The sequence below is a fragment of the Schistocerca americana genome, chromosome 3 (assembly GCF_021461395.2).
Source record: "Schistocerca americana isolate TAMUIC-IGC-003095 chromosome 3, iqSchAmer2.1, whole genome shotgun sequence".
In the NCBI taxonomy this organism is placed as follows: domain Eukaryota; kingdom Metazoa; phylum Arthropoda; class Insecta; order Orthoptera; family Acrididae; genus Schistocerca; species Schistocerca americana.
The window spans coordinates 187,067,249-187,080,034 of NC_060121.1; the positions used below are offsets into that span (position 1 = coordinate 187,067,249).

Here is a 12,786-nt window from a genome sequence, read left to right on the forward strand (position 1 = left end):
ATCAAGGTTGCAGTGCCGGAATTTGCTGGTGGTAATTAATTTTTTTTTTTTCTAGCTGTGATGTTTTGTGTATTTATGAAGTATTGAATGTGATTTAATTTATGTAGGGATGATTGATTTGTGGACTTTTGGGATTGTGGTTTTATTTTTCGCAGTTGTAGGTGTTGGTTTTTTGGCATCAGTAGCTGTGGTGGACCTATATAGGTCACTGGATAATGACCGATTCCCATTTTCATAATTGTGTGTGTTGATGTTTTAGTATCGTCATCTGAGGTTGACCTATGTAGGTCAAGGGAAATGTCTGATTCCAATTTTCGTACTTTTAGTTGTGGGTATTGGTGTTTTGGTATGGTCACCTATAGTTGACCTATATTGTTCAAGGGAAGTGTCCGATTCCTGCAGATTTTTGTTGGTGTAGTAGAATGCTGTATTTTTTTCCTTTTTGTTCTTCATTTTGTGTTTTGGGATCATGGTGTGTTTTTTTTACTAGCTTGTCCTCACCCTAAAACCCCCAACTTCCCGCAGTTGTCCCATTGGTTTGATTGTATTTTTGGTGGGAAATGTTATTGTATTATTGATATGTATCTTCGCGTTTGTTGCCATGTGTATGTAGTGACGTCATAGACACACTTAAAATAGACATTTCTGGCATATTGATGATGGGTGGAATCAGACACTTATGTATCAAATAGTCATTCAAACACACTGTAAACCGTGCCTTATCTGAAACCCAGTTTTTAATGGTTGCTGACTTGCTGGCAGCTTATTGAAAATGCATGTTCCTGAATATTGGACCCCTTTTGGACCAAAGTAAGTAATTTTAGGTCTTTATGTAGATTGCTGTTCCCATTTCTAGTACTGATATTATGTATCAAGCTATTGGTTGGAAATACTTGTAACAAATTTCATTAAGGAATAAATATACTAGGAAGCAGTGGTTAGAATACAAAGTTCCTTGAACAGGTTCCTACATGATGTTCTTGAATTGATACCACAAACGATTTTTATTACACGCTTTTACATGCGAAAAACTTTTGCTACGTTTGATGAGTTACCACAGAATATGTTCCCTTATGAAATAATAGAATGAAAAAATGTGGTATGCCCTTCCCAACTGAATTTATTATCGAGTTGTAGTCCCAGAAATGTAACACTGTCAACCTTTTCGATCTGCATGTCTTCATATGTTCTAAACATGCTGTCGCTGGAGAAATCGAGCAGTTTGCAAATCTGACATAAAACTTGGATTAGCGTACTCACACTTTCCCCCATAGGACTAGCTTTTACAGCACAGGAGTAAACGAATCTGTCACATTACGTATATTTTTTGTTGTATTACAAGGCTGTACACTTTATTCTATTATGTGAGCAGCACAAGAAATTAAGCTTCGAATTTAACCTACAGTACTCAGTTTACATATTACTTCATACTTAAAAACGCACGTTGTTAACATTTTACTTAAACAGTGCTTTGGCGAAGTTCCGCGTACTTTCTGTCGCAGCTGCGAAGATAATATTTCTAATAGCGACCGATAACCTACAAACATATAATCTGAAACACTAATAATCGTTCTAACATCAACTAAAATGTACCCGGAGTTAATAAGCTGAGGTTATGACACGATTCATACGACATTCCTGCTATTTCACACTACTCGCAGTTATACTGATAACTAAACTGATGGATTCCAACTATGTCGTTATTTAACTGTCGGAGTTATCGGTATTCGCTAGCGAAAAATAACTTGGCAGTTATTAATAACCGTTAACGATAACGGTTATCAAAGAATAACTGGAACTGTGATAACGGTTACTCCAGAATAACCGTTTGGCCCACCTCTACAACTGATGTAATCACATAAAGCACAACAAAACTTGAAAACATTTACATGGTAGTCTTTGCCCATAGTTTATTTTATGTGGATCAGAGATGTTTATCGGGCAGACTGAAGTGATGCGCAGGACAACATATTTGGCGCCAACATATACAGCGCCCAAAGTTAGGTGCTTGTGGTACGGAGTACGCTAGCCTCTGAACGCACTACAACTTTTGAATGTCATAACGTGAGTAGTATGAAGAAATCACCAGCAAAAGTACTGTGTATTTACATAGACATCTTAATCATTTACTTTGGTATCTGGAATGAACTTGGCATAAGGCTTTGAGGATAAAAAAGGCAGAGAATTTAGCTTGTTTGGATGTTTTTCATTTTGTATTGCACTTGGTCACATTACCGATTCTCTGTTTTAATAACTTATGTCCCAGCGACATTTACCAAAATGTTTTCCGAGTAAGCAAAAATCAAAATATCACATAATATGTCGATCTCGATATTTTTCAAAATATGAAGCGGTTCTTTCTAATACGAAAACTGTAAATAAACTTTTGTGGGAGTTATTTATGAACAGTTAATTAATCTCCTAAGAAATTAGTCGATTTGCAAATATGGTTAGTTACTTATTTGTGACACAGCATATATTCACAATAACTGTTATGACATGGAACATGCAAACAGAACAAACATCAAAGACATAAAAGAGCATACACCTGAAAGGAAAAAAAATTGAAAAATATTTGTATGGCTGCATCCTGGCAACTTACGTTTTTGTTTGTAAAAGTGACGAATTACTGTACGCAAAAATTCTACTATGGTATAGAAGAAGCTGTTTAGAAGAAACATCTTTATGTGCTCTGCAAATGTATAACTAACTGACTCAGTAGAGTGGCCATTTTGAAATCCAAATTGTGTTTGGCTAGGTGTCACATTACTACACTGCAGGATGAAACTCTGAAGTATATTGCCTCCACCAAAATAATATAAAATAATCCAGGAAGTGTCACTGGATAGTAGTTATGGACATCTATTGACTCATCCTTCTTTAGAGAGACCTGTTGTTGTGGTCTTCAGTCCTGAGATTGGTTTGATGCAGCTCTCCATGCTGCTCTATCCTGTGCAAGCTTCTTCATCTGCCAGTACCAACTGCAACCTACATCCTTCTGAATCTGCTTAGTGTATTCATCTCTTGGTCTCCCTCTACGAATATTTACTCTCCACGCTGCCCTCCAATACTAAATTGGTGATCCCTTGATGCCTCAGAACATGTCCTACCAACCGATCCCTTCTTCTAGTCAAGTTGTGCCACCAACTCCTCTTCTCCCCAATCCTATTCAATACTTCCTCATTAGTTATGTGATCTACCCATCTAATCTTCAGCATTCTTCTGTAGCACCACATTTCGAAAGCTTCTATTCTCTTCTTGTCCAAACTATTTATCGTCCATGTTTCACTTCCATACATGGCTACACTCAATACAAATATTTTCAGAAACATTTTTCTGACACTTAAATCTATACTCGATCTTAACAAATTTCTCTTCTTCAGAAACACTTTCCTTGCCATTGCCAGTCAACATTTTATATCCTCTCTACTTCGACCATCATCAGTTATTTTGCTCCCCAAATAGCTAAACTCCTTTACTATTTTAAGTGCCTCATTTCCTAATCTAATTCCCTCAGCATCACCTGACTTAATTCGACTACATTAAATTATCCAAGTTTTGCTTTTGTTGATGTTCATCTTATATCCATCTTTCAAGACACTGTCCATTCCGTTCAACTGTTCTTCCAAGTCACTTGCTGTCTCTGACATAATTACAATATCATCGGCGAACCTCGAAGTTTTTATTTCTTCTCCATGGATTTTAATACCTACTCCGAATTTTTCTTTTGTTTCCTTTACTGCTTGCTTAATATACAGATTGAATAACATTGGGGAGAGGCTACAACCCTGTCTCACTCCCTTCCCAACCACTGCTTCCCTTACATGCCCCTCGACTCTTATAACTGCGATCTGGTTTCTGTACATATTGTAAATTGCCTTTCGCTCCCTGTATTTTACCCCTGCCACCTTTAGAATTTGAAAGAGTGTAATCCAGTCAACATTGTCAAAAGCTTTCTCTAAGTCTACAAATGCTAGGAATGTAGGTTTGCCTTTCCTTAATCTTTCTTCTAAGATAAGTTGTAAGGTCAGTATTGCCTCACATGTTCCAATAGTTCTATGGATTCCAAACTGATCTTCCCCAAGGTCGGCTTCTACCAGTTTTTCCATTCGTCTGTAAAGAATTTGCGTTAATATTTTGCAGCTGTGACTTATTAAGCTGATAGTTCGGTAATTTTCACATCTGTCAACACCTGCTTTCTTGGGGATTGGAATTATTATATTCTTCTTGAAGTCTGAGGGTATTTCGCCTGTCTCATACATCTTGCTCACCAGATGGTAGAGTTTTGTTAGGACTGGCTCTCGCAAGGCTGTCAGTAGTTCTAATGGAATGTTGTCTACTCCCGGAGTCTTGTTTCGACTCAGGTCTTTCAGTGCACTGTCAAACTCTTCACACAATATCGTATCTCCCATTTCATTTTCATCGACATACTCTTCCATTTCCATAATATTGTCCTCAAGTACATCGCCCTTGTATAGACCCTCTATATACTCCTTCCACCTTTCTGCTTTCCCTTCTTTGCTTAGAACTGGGTTTCCATCTGAGCTCTTGATATTCATACAAATGGTTCTCTTTTCTCCAAAGGTCTCTTTAATTTTCCTGTAGGCAGTGTCTATCTTACTCCTAGTGAGATAAGCCTCTACATTCTTACATTTGTCCTCTAGCCATCCCTGCTTAGCCATTTTGCACTTCCTGTCGATCTCATTTTGAGACGTTTGTATTCCTTTTTGCCTGCTTCATTTACTGCATATTTATATTTTCTCCATTCATCAGTTAAATTAAATATGTCTTCTGTTAACAAAGGATTTCTACTAGCCCTCCTCTTTTTACCTACTTGATCCTCTGCTGCCTTCACTATTTCATTCCTCAAATCTACCCATTCTTCTTCTACTGTATTTCTTTCCCCCATTCCTGTAAATTGTTCCCATATGCTCTCCCTGAAACTCTGTAAAACCTCTGGTTCTTTAAGTTTATCCAGGTCCCATCGCCTTAAATTCCCACCCTTTTGCAGTTTCTTCAGTTTTAATATACAGTTCATAACCAATAGATTGTGGTCAGAGTCCACATCTGCCCCTGGAAATGTACAATTTTAAACCCGGTTCCTAAATCTGTGTCTTACCATTATAGAGAGACCTAACCGCAGCATATTTCATTCTGCCTGAGTTAAACATCTTGAGTTAATGATGCATTAAATGTGTTTCTAAGAACATTGTGTATTATAGGACAACAATTTATTGGTGGCTTATTTGAGATGTTTCCCTGCCCCATGAACCATGGACCTTGCCATTGGTAAGGATGTTTGCATGTCTCAACCATACAGATATCCGCACTGTAGGTGCAACCACAATGGAGGGGTATCTGTTGGGAGGGAAGAAAAATGTATTGTTCCTGAAGAGGAGCACCAGCTTTTTCAGTAGTTGCGGGGACAACAGTCTGGACGATTGACTGACCTGGCCTTGTAACATTAATCAAAACGGCCTTGGTGTGGTGGTACTGCAAACAGCTGAAAGCAATGGAAAACAACAGCTGTAATTTTTCCCAAGGGCATGCAGCTGTACTGTATGGTTAATTGTTGATGTCGCCTTCTTGGGTAGAATATTCTGGAGGTAAAACAGTCTCGCATTTGGATCTCTGCGTGGGAACAACTTAGGAGGATGTCATTATCGGGAGAAACAAAACTGGCGTTCTACAGATCAGAGCGTGTAATGTCAGATCCCTTAATCGGACAGGTAGGTTAAAAAATTTAAAAAGGGAATTGGATAGATTACAGTTAGATATAGTGGGAATTAGAGAATTTTGTGGCAGGAGGAAGAAGACTTCTGTTCAGGTGAATACAGGGTTATAAATACAAAATCAAATAGGGGTAATGCAGGAGTAGGTTTAATAATGAGTAAAAAAATAGGAGCACAGAAAAGTTACCACAAACAGAATAGTGAACACATTATTGTAGCCAAGATAGACATGAAGCCCACGTCTACCACAGTAGTACAAGTTTATATGCCAACTAGCTCCAGAGATGATGAAGAGAATGAAGAAGTGTATGACGTGATAAAAGCAAGTATTCAGATAGTTAAGGGAGACGAAAATTTAATAGTCATTGGGTCTGGAACTTAATTGTGGGAAAAGAAAGAGAAAGAAAAGTAGTAGGTGAATAAGGAATGGGGGTAAGGGATGCAAGAGGAAGCCACCTGGTAGACTTTTGCACAGAGCATAACTTAATCATCGCTAACACTTGGTTTAAGAATCATGAAAGAAGGTTGTAGATGTGGAAGAGACTTGGAGACACCGGAAGGTTTCAGATAGATCATATAATAGTAATTCAGAGATTTAGGAATCAGGTTTTAAATTATAAGGCATTTCCAGGGGGAGATGTGGACTTTGACCATAATCTATTGGTTATGAACTGTAGATTAAAACTGAAGAAACTGCAAAAAGATGGAAATTTAAGGAGATGGAACGTGGATAAACTGAAAGAACCAGAGGTTGTAGAGAGTTTCAGACAGAGCATTAGGGAAGACTGACAAGAATGGGAAAGAAATACAGTAGAAGAAGAATGGGTAACTGTGAGTGATGAGATATTGAAGGTAGCAGAGGATTAAGTAGGTAAAAAGACGAGGGCTAGTATAAATCCTGGATAAAAGAAGAGATATTGAATTTAATTGATGAAAGGAGAAAATAGAAAAATTCAATAAATGCAGCAGGCAAAAAGGAATACAAGCGTCTCAAAAATGAGATTGCCAGGAAGTGCAAGATGGTTAAGCAGGGATGGCTAGAGGACAAACCTAAGAATGTAGAGGCATATATCACTAGGGGTAAGATAGATACTGCCTACAAGAAAATTAAAGAGACCTTTAGAGAAAAGAGAACTACTTGTATGAATGTCAGGAGCTCAGATGGAAAACCAGTTTTAAGAAAAGAATGGAAGGCAGAAAGGTGGAAGGAGCATATAGAGGGTCTATTCAAGGTTGACATACATTGAGGGCAACATTATGGAAACGGAAGATGACATAGATGAAGATGAAATGGGAGATATGACACTGCATGAAGAGTTTGACAGAGCACTGAAAGACCTAAGTCGAAACAATGCCCCAGGAATAGATAACATTCCATTAGAACTACTGATAGCCTTAGGAGAGGCAGCCATGTCAAAACTCTACCATCTGGTGAGCAAGATGTATGAGACAGGCGAAATACCCTCAGACTTCAAGAAGAATATAATAATTCAAATTCCAAAGAAAGAAGAAGTTGCCAGGTGTGTAAATTACCAAACTATCAGTTTAATAAGTCACGGCTATAAAATACTAATACCAATTCTATACAGACAAATGGAGAAACTGGTAGAAGCCAACCTCAGAGAAGATTAGTTTCGATTCTGTATAAATGTTGGAACATGTGAAGCAATACTGACCCTACGATTTATCTTAGAAAATAGATTAAGGAAATGCAGACCTACATTTCTACCATTTGTAGACCTAGAGAAAGCTTTTGACGATGTTGGCTGGAATACCCTCTTTAAAATTCTGAAGGCGACAGAGGTCGAATACAGGGAGCGAAAGTCTATTTACAATTTGTACAGAAACCATATGGCATGAAATGGAGGCAGTGGTTGGGAAGGGAGTGACACAGGGTTGTAGCTTATCCCCGATGTTATTCAATTATATATTGAGCAAGCAGCAAAGGAAACAAAAGAAAAGCTCGGAGTAGGAATTAAAATCCATGGAGAAGAAATAAAAACTTTAAGGTGAGGCATGGTAAAAATTACAGTTTTGAAGAGCGCACTGCAGCCCGTTGTGTGAAGCAGTCGCCCTCCATTTCTGGCAGTGGCGCTGCTGTGGCAATCGCTGCTTTGATATCTCCCTATGGTGGGAAAGGGGAAAGGTTGCCTGTTCATGTGCATTTAAGCGGCGCTATGAGCTCGCCAGGGGGTCAGTCTGGGTGAGTCTGGAGTCAGTCTGGGGTCAGTCTCTCGTCCCGAGCTTGCTAATCTGTCTCTCGTCCCAATTTGTGGCGCAGTGAGAGAATTCAACGAGTGGCCGCCTGTTCGGGGGCTTAGTTCCTGCATCTGAGTCTACGCGTTAGGCCGCCAGTCTGCTCTAGTTGCTCAGGCAATGGTCATTGGCAGTTGGATCGATCGGTTGGTCGGGAGCGCACTGAAACACATGATAACTTGTGCGCCTTGAGCGCGGGTGCATGTGAGGTCGCCACGTGAGGCCAGTGGGCCGCGCCGTATAGCGAGGGGTAGTGATTTCGCGGCCGACACGAGAGCAACGGGAGGCAACCAACGACATCAGTCTGGCCGGTGCGAGCTGCGAAGCCGTGAGACGGGAGATCGGCGCGCCTTCCTGCGTCCGTTGAAGCAGCTGGCAGCGGACGGTTCAGGAGAGCGTTTTGGGGGTGCTGCGCCAGGTCTTCGCCAGAAATCGCAGTTTATTAGAAGTTAAGTGATTGGTGATATGTTGTTTCATTTACTTGTTAAATTCTACTTGTTTTCTCGGTGAGATCACCCGCCGCTTTGTTTTGGGGTCGTCCCACGATTCTTCTCTGTTTGCCCACCAGCGGGAAGGTGGTCATTTATGAATTGGGTGGTCCATTTTTCCCTTGTGGAGTAGGGGCAGGTTAGAGTAACTGCGGTTCGGCTTGTTCGGTAATCTCCCTATCAATCTGCCGTACGTTAATAGCTGCCTCTGTCATGTTTGTTGGATTCGGTTTGTTAACGAATTTATTGCTTGAAGTGTAACGGCCCAATTCCTGAAATATGTTTTTATTTTGCCTATCATCTTGAGAGGCGATATATGTGTACTGTAGGGCATGTTTGGCCAACCTTGTATAATTTTATGTAAGATTACGTTTCATGGCCTTTTATTTAAATGGTCATTTTAGTATATAAAGTTGTCACCCTTCCACCATAAGACTTTTCTTGGAAGTTAAAATGAAGTTGCGCCTTCGGTGGCAAGTTAATCTTTTAATTTTAGTGTTTTCTACCATTTCCATCCCTCCTATGGGGTGCATAGAAGTGTGTGAATTGTTAAAACTTTTATTTTCAGGTAATCTGGTGTGTTGCAGATTCGCACCTGCGTAGTCTTTCAGAGGTTGTTGTGAGTGGTTGTGACTAAGGCCGTGCCAAAAGGGAATGGCAAGGTTCTCAGCCTGAAAGCTCATACACTCAAAAATTTGGTTCTTTCTGCCTCTGAATAAATTGTAACTTGATATTTAGAGGGTGTTTTCTGCTTATAAATTTAAATCTGTATCTTAAAAACGAAAAAACTTTTAGGGAGAAAATTCCCATTTATTAAAAGCAATTTCATTTTAATTTCATCAGTTACTCCCTGGCAACTACTTCCACGCTCACATAGTGTGATTAAATATGTTAATGTTCTTGATGAATCACTAGTAAACAAAGTAAATTCTTAAGAAAAAGTTTTGAAAGTAAATTCACGGTTCATAAGGTTTGCCAATGTCATTGTAATTCTGTCTGATACTGCAAAGGTCTTGGAAGAGCAGTTGAACAGAATGGATGGTGTCTTGAATGAAAGATAGAAGATGAACATCAGCAAAAGCAAAACTAGGATAATTTAGTGTAGTCGAATTAAGTCAGGTGATGCTGAGGGAATTAGATTAGGAAATGAGACACTTAAAGTAGTAAAGGAGTTTTGCTATTTGGGGAGCAAAATAACTGAGGATGGTGGAAGTGGAGAGGATATAAAATGTTGACTGACTATGGTAAGGAAAGTGTGTCTGAAGAAGAGAAATTTGTTAACATCAAGTATAAATTTAAGTGTCAGGAAGTTCTTTCTGAAAGTATTTCTATGGAGTGTAGCCATGTATAGAAGTGAAACATGGACGATGAACAGTTTAGACAACAAGAGAATAGAAGGTTTCGAAGTGTGGTGCTACAGAAGAATGTTGAAATTTAGATGGGCAGATCACATAACTAATGAGGAGATACTGAATAAAATTGAAGAGAAGAGGAATTTGTGGCGCAACTTGACTAGAAGAAGGGGCTGGTTGGTAGGACATGTTATGAGGCATCAAAGGATCACCAATTTAGTATTGGAGGGCAGTGTGGAGGGCAAAAATCGTATAGGGAGACCAAGAGATGAATACAATAAGCAGATTCAGAAGGATGTAGATTGCAGTGGGTACTTGGAGGTGAAGGAGTTTGCAAAGGATAGAGTATTACGGAGAGCTGCATCAAACCAGTCTCTGGACTGAAGACCACAACAATAACAACATTCTAGATGTTATTTGCCCCATACGGATTTTGACGTTTTAGAGTCGTGGTAGTTTTCCTCATTTTAGATGGGGATGTGAAATTTTTATTTTACTTAATGTCCTTTTTATTGCTTTTTCACTGCACTGCTTTACTTTCTCTTCTTAACTATTTACACCAATTTGCTCATCTTTTTTAAAAAAAACCACTATTAAAAATATCTGCCATACACAAACTGTCTTTTACAATGCTCTCATTTCTCTTTAACAGAAACAATGTCATCTTGCATGTCTTCTTTCCCTCTCTCTCTTTTTACAATATTCCATATAGATTTGATTTTATTGTCTAGTCTGAAAATTCCAGATATGCATAATCTACCAACAGCAGTTTAATATAGCTGTTACTAATAAATATATGCATAAAACAGGGCAAATAAGTGTAATATTAGAGTTTCAGGCTTAGCGCAAAATGAGAACATACAGAATAATATGGATGTTATGTGATAATTATGGCCTGATAGTGGTTGGTTGGTTGGTTGTTTGGGGGAAGAGACCAAACAGCGAGGTCATCGGTCTCATCGGATTAGGGAAGGATGGGGAAGGAAGTCGGCCGTGCCCTTTCAAAGGAACCATCCCGGCATTTGCCTGGAGAGATTTAGGGAAATCACGGAAAACCTAAATCAGGATGGCCGGACGCGGGATTGAACCGTCGTCCTTCCGAATGCGCTGATAGTGGCAACATCAGCAGTTGGTTATGCTGAGTCTATAGATATTCCTAGTCTACGTGTACTCTCAGTTAGTATAAGGATCACTGCATGGAAATAAGTGCCTCTACACTCCATGAAACTGTATGGAGGAATGAGGTAGACGTCACTGCTAGGAAGCAGCGAAGGTAGGTCACTATATCAAAGTGTATGAAGCTCTGTGATTCATAATGTGAAACTTATTTTTGCTGGTGGAATTAGCAATTTTAGTGTTAGACAATGTCTGCATCACACATATTATGATTCTTTTAGTAGGTTGTATCTTTTTATAGAGTTATTCTTTTTGCTGATAATTCTCAATATTCTATAGGTGTGTCTAGTGCAGTTAGAATTAGGACTGTCTGACCGTTGATAAGCGGTTACTTATTAAGCCAAGTGGTAGTGCTTGAAACATCACTTTCATGATCTGGAAATTTTGAAACTTTATTGACGAGAGTAAACACACTCAGATACATGACAACCCTGAGCAGTAAACAGATTAGGAGACATTTTATGTGAAAGTAGAATCGTTACTTGTTCCTAAGCATTAGCTCATAATGGTGAAAGTCTGTAACTTTTTTTTTTTTTGGTCGTCAGTCTGCTGACTGGTTTGATGTGGCCTGCCACGAATTCCTTTCCTGTGCTAACCTCTTCATCTCAGAGTAGCACTTGCAACCTACGTCCTCAATTATTTGCTTGACGTATTCCAATCTGTCTTCCTCTACAGTTTTTGCCCTCTACAGCTCCCTCCAGTACCATGGAAGTCATTCCCTCATGTCTTAGCAGATGTCTTATCATCCTGTCCCTTCTCCTTATCAGTGTTTTCCACATATTCCTTTCCTCTCCGATTCTGTGTAGAACCTCCTCATTCCTAATCCTATCAGTCCACCTAATTTTCAACATTCGTCTATAGCACCACATCTCAAATGCTTCGATTCTCTTCTGTTCCGGTTTTCCCACAGTCCATGATTCACTACCATACAATGCTGTACTCCAGACGTACATCCTCAGAAATTTCTTCCTCAAATTAAGGCCGGTATTTGATATTAGTAGACGTCTCTTGGTCAGAAATGCCTTTTTTGCCGTAACGAGTCTGCTTTTGATGTCCTCTTTGCTCCGTCCGTCACTGGTTATTTTACTGCCTAGGTAGCAGAATTCCTTAACTTCATTGACTTCGTGACCATCAATCCTGATGTTAAGTTTGTCGCTGTTCTCATTTCTACTACTTCTCATTACCTTCGTCTTTCTCCGATTTACTCTCAAACCATACTGTGTACTCATTAGACTGTTCATTCCGTTCAGCAGATCATTTAATTCTTCTTCACTTTAACTCAGGATAGCAATGTCATCAGCGAATCGTATCATTGATATCCTTTCACCTTGTATTTTAATTCCACTCCTGAACCTTTCTTTTATTTCCATCATTGCTTCCTCGATGTACAGATTGAAGAGTCGGGGCGAAAGGCTACAGCCTTGTCTTACACCCTTCTTAATACAAGCGCTTCGTTCTTGATCGTCCACTCTTATTATTCCCTCTTGGTTGTTGTACATATTGTATATGACCTGTCTCTCCCTATAGCTTACCCCTACTTTTTTCAGAATCTCGAACAGCTTGCACCATTTTATATCGCCGAACGCTTTTTCCACGTCGACAAATCCTATGAAAGTGTTTTAATGTTTCTTTAGCCTTGCTTCCATTATTAGCTGTAACGTCAGAATTCCTTTTCTTAAAGCCAAACTGATCGTCACCTAGCGCATTCTCAATTTTCTTTTCCATTCTTCTGTATATGATTCTTGTAAGCAGCTTCGATGCATGAGCTATTAAGCTGAGTGT

The 12,786-nt window shown here is 39.3% G+C and overlaps 1 protein-coding gene across 1 annotated transcript in view; it reads right to left on the reverse strand.

Annotated features, from left to right (window-relative positions):
- Positions 1–1,863, reverse strand: part of LOC124606977 (transmembrane protein 19) — a 90,068-nt gene extending 88,205 nt beyond the window's left edge. Inside the window, exon 1 of the mRNA XM_047139118.1 lies at positions 1,846–1,863. The gene's annotated coding sequence lies outside the window, so the exon portion shown is untranslated. The remainder of the gene's footprint in view (positions 1–1,845) is intronic.
- Positions 1,864–12,786: the final 10,923 nt, after the last annotated feature.